Here is a 4,948-nt window from a genome sequence, read left to right as displayed (position 1 = left end):
GCCCGTTTCCACTGAGCGGTACGGTACGGTACAGTTCGGTACGGTACGCAATTATTTGCGTTTCCACTGTCAAAAGCTGTGAATGGTACCAAAAAGCCGAACCGTACCGTACCACTTTTTAGGTACCCTTCCATTGGGGTACCTAGCACAGTGGAACGGTACTAAAAGGTGGAGCTAGATCACTGCAGGACGTTGATTGGTTGACAGAGAATCGTCACTTGCGCGTGCTACAAGAGGAATGACAACATAAGAAGCGCCATTTTTTAATATAGTTTAATATAATACTACTGTTACTGTATCACGAAATGTAATTTTAAGAGTTTTTCAGGCGAAAATGTAGTTGTTTAAAGCTCAAATCTGTGGTTTATTTATAAAGATGATTATTTTTTTCCCCGGTTGTGAGATCCATGTGTTCAGCGGGCGCTCGGCGCTCATGTTTCCCGGCTGGATGAGCCTTTCCTCGGCTAGTTCGCCGCTGACTCCGACGGTAGTGGTTAAACATAAGATATAATTCGTTTTGTGTAGACCTAACTGGCGATCTTTGGTCTCGTGAATATATAATGAGTTCCCTGTCAATCGTTTTGGCTGAGGGCTAAGTTTAGTTTCATATTAACGTTATTTGTGTTTACTTGTAAAGACTAGAGCGCTGCATTTGGATATTTGAATGAATTGTTTGCTTTATTTCTTATTGTATAGCTTCTTGTACTTTACTTAAAGTTTTATATTGGCTATTATTGATAAAACTGACATTTTACAAAAAGAAATATGGTTTATTGTCATTTTTTATTACAAGATTATCACTGATGTTTATTGCTACATTTGTACAAATGCATATATTGCCTGGAATATGTTTATTTTATTTATTTTTTTAAACGAAAAGAGGTAACGTTAGGGTTGTGTTTTAAATTTCGTTTTGTTATAAATAGAATAACGTATAACGTGCAGTGAATAATCAATATGCGTTGCGCATGAACCACATTTGTGTCCCTATATGTTTAATTTATTTAAATGAAAACGAAAAGAGGCAGAGTGGTGTTTTATAACATATTTCGTTTTATTGTTGCTTAAAATGTATACCGAGTGACAGAGATAACCGGAGTAGCAGCGCGAGCTGAGTGACGCTTTTAAGAACGCGCTGTAGCCTACCATTTGCATGTAGGAGTCGCACATGGCAAGTACAAACTTTGCGTACTTGATATTGAGAAAAGCTTAATGTCGGCGCTTGTCTTCTTGTGACAAACATCATACATGTCGAGGAGCAAGAACTAGATCTGCTGTATGTCATCCATTGTAGTTTACTATGTTTATCTTCGCGCGAAAATGACGTAGATCGAAACACCACGCCTATCAAGTAAGGGTACTGTTGGCAGTGGAAACGCTAGCCAGATCATGGTTAACAGACCCGAACCGTACCGTACTGTCCCGTACCGTACCGTACTGCTCAGTGGAAACGAGGCATTAGTGGATAGTGAAAATATGCAGTCAAACACTCTGGAGACCATCCCAGATGATGTCCCACCAGCAGGAGGCCTTACCAGGGTCTCTATTGTGAAGCCCATTCCGGTCCAGCAGCACACCAGGGTCTCCCACTCAGCTGAATAAAAGTCTACATCATTTTTTCTTTGTTTATGTACTGTAAATTTAAATGTTTATGTTGATTTTGAGATGTTAAACGTATGTTGTAAATAGTTGGGGAAAAAATGGTTTAGAAGAATTTGTTTCATGTAGAAATTATGACTGTCATTACAAAAATAAACAATGTCCAGAGCAATGAATTCTCTTTTATTTACACATTTAAAGTTGCGTAAAAATAAATAAATTTACAGATATATATTTTTTTCCTTTTAAAAAATATAAGTGAAAAAAAAGTTAAAGGGTAACTAAACCCTAAACCAACTTTGGGGCTTTATTAGTGCTGTTCATTAATTCGAGTAACTTTTTTGACATTTGGGTATAAAGTGTTTTAATTCTACAAAATTTAATTTTTGACTATTACATTTGGAATATATTTTAAGTAAAATCAATTTAATTTAAACTTATGATAGCTATCTAAAAGTGCACTAACAATGAACTATTTTTAATGCGTTATAAATGTACTTGTAAGAAATACACTACTAAAAATCTTCTGTGCATTTTTTCAATAGTATATCTTATTTCTATGCACTATAAATACATTTAAAATATCAATATTTAGTATACTTTTGCAATTACACTGAAGTACTACTGAAGTAATAATATACTTTTAATTTGTGTATTTATAGTGTATAATTTTGGTAATACTTTACAATAAGGTTCATTAGTTAACATTAACTAATAATGAAATGCACTTATACAGCATTTATTCATCTTTGTTAATTTCAACATTTACTAATACTTTATTAAAATCGTGTTTACATGACTGTGAACTAACATGAACAAAAAATGAACAGCTTTATTCATATTAACTAACATTAACAAAGATTAATAAAAACTGTAACAAATGGGTTAGGGTTAGTTGTCATTGTTAGTTCATGTTAGTTAATACATTAACTAATGTTTAATAAATGAACCTTAGTGTAAAGTGTTACCATACTTTTTTAAGTTTTCTTTAGCACAAAAAATAAGAATGTACTACAAATGCACTTTCTTGTAATTAAGTGGTTTTTTAGTGCACTCAAGTAGCCTACACTTTATTTTCACCTGGGCAGTAGGGGTTTACTTTTTTCACTCCTCCCCTCACTGCAGCCGCTACTCTCGCATACATTTCAGGCGAGGCAATGAGCATCTCAAACAAGCCTAAAGTTGCACTGTTGAGGCTTGCGCAGTTATTTATAACATATTATACCATCACACGACCAGAGTGCTGTTTTCCTACCATCACGATTGAAACCAAGACACTGATTTCAGAACAGTTCAATAAACAAATTGTTAAAATTAAGTCACTTACATTTTAGACGCAATGACTGTTTTTGTTCTGTTTCAGCACCGAAAATAGTTTCAAACAAAGATCACAGCAGAACCATCACGCATCTCACAGGAAGTTGAGATCCATGTTTCATTACTGAATGATTCAGCGTTTTGAACGAATCGGTTGCATATTCATAAACTGCCTCATTCTGAATAAATCATAGACAGTATATAAGATGGACACAGCAACCCCATAGATTTCAACGGAGAAAAGTGAAGCCCATAGAGCTTCACAGTCCCGCCCACAGCCCGAGAGGGCTCTGGTGCCGGAAGTAAATTTCCCATTCATTTCTCCCATTGACTTTTGGAAAAATCCGTATCTAAAGAGTTTTAGAGCATGTCTGATGATAACCAGCTATGGCTGAACTCATAAGCATACAACATATCATTTCGAGTAAAAAAACGAAGAGAAAATCCAAAAAAAGGCAAAGGTACAAGACTGTGTACATATTTTCATTTCCGAGCGAAGGAACTACTCATCCCATAAACCACCGCGCCTCACTGAAGTCGACTGAAGCCAACCGCGAAAGAGCCTTTTGAGTGAATTTTATATAGTAAATGTGTAGTTAATAGCAGTTATTTCAGTAATAATCGTGTAAATAAAAATAATAATATATTGTGTGCGTGTGTGAAAGCGGTTAACGATAGCGTTAGCAACATGGTGCAGCTCAGTCATCAACACACGTGTGTTCAGTCAGTGTGTAACGTTAGTTTGTGTGTTTATTTCAAAGCCCTTTATGACACAGGACACTCAGCTGACAGGACAGGCTGAGATCCATGCTCATTTTCATGATGTTATAGTTCATCCTTAATTGTAATAACATTTTATGTATTTTCTTAATATCCACAACAAGTGAAAATTAAAAAGTGATGGTCAGCAAACCAGAAAGTGCACAGCGCCACCGGTCTGATGCATGGACCAGTGCATGGTCTGCTCTTGGACCATCATATTCAGTTTATTAACTTGCCATGAATTATTACACAAATGTTCAGTAAATGCATGAAGAGGTAACGTTATGCCTAGGCTTAATATTGTTTTGACAGTGGCATCATAAAATGCTTGATATGACTCATACCATATGAAGGCTACAGTAGCCTATCTAAAGTGAACGATAATGTAAAGGTTGTTATAGCGAATACAACTCGCGAAAGGCTGATTATGAGCCCGAAGCGGAGCCTGAAGGGAGTTGTATTCGCTATAACAACCAACTCGCTATACATTATCCAGCTTATTACATGGCTACCTACCAAATAAATAAATAATTTGACACAAAATATAAATTTAAAAAGGAATGTATTGATTTAAAACTATTTATATGGCTTCCGCTAAAGAAAACACTCCGTTCAGACGGGCTCTGGTCTCTACTGTTAGAGTTCTGCTTCCATGGCAACGCTCTGACCTTCGCGGGGTTTACACGACATCCACCAATCAGATGCATCACTGAGGGATTGTGGGATTGTTTAGGATTGTGGGTAATGAAGTACTTATCCAAGACATCGCGAATAAAAGGCATTTATCTCAAATCAAGGTTAGTGCCCCATGAACTTTTGGCGTTTATATGAGCATATACAATCGCTTAGTACAGCCGTTGCTGGTTTTAAGTCTACCATGTATGGTTACGTTTTTATGGCTTATACCCCAAATGTCTATGGAGAAATTGTATTGAATTTTTACTTCCGGCACCGGCTGTGGGCGGGACTGTGATGCTCTATTTGAAGCATAGATATTATATAGAGACTAGATTGAAAAGAGGGCAGGGTTTTACTTTAGCGCACCTTTTCTCCATCCCTCGCACATAGCAGACTGATGGTTGGAGGGGAGTGGTTAAGGAGGACATTCAGCCGAACGTCAAACTGACGCCATTTGAAAAAGAACTCCATTCCAGACCGGAAGTAGCTTTTCAGATTTTGATTAAAGATTACCACAACAATTTTTCCCCTCTGTATTAACTTGCACGGATCAATTGTTCACCCTAATATTCATTGTTCACCTTCTAGTTTC

Source organism: Phoxinus phoxinus (genome assembly GCF_949152265.1).
Source record: "Phoxinus phoxinus genome assembly, chromosome: 21".
NCBI lineage: Eukaryota > Metazoa > Chordata > Actinopteri > Cypriniformes > Leuciscidae > Phoxinus > Phoxinus phoxinus.
Note: the sequence above shows the minus strand (reverse complement) of the source record.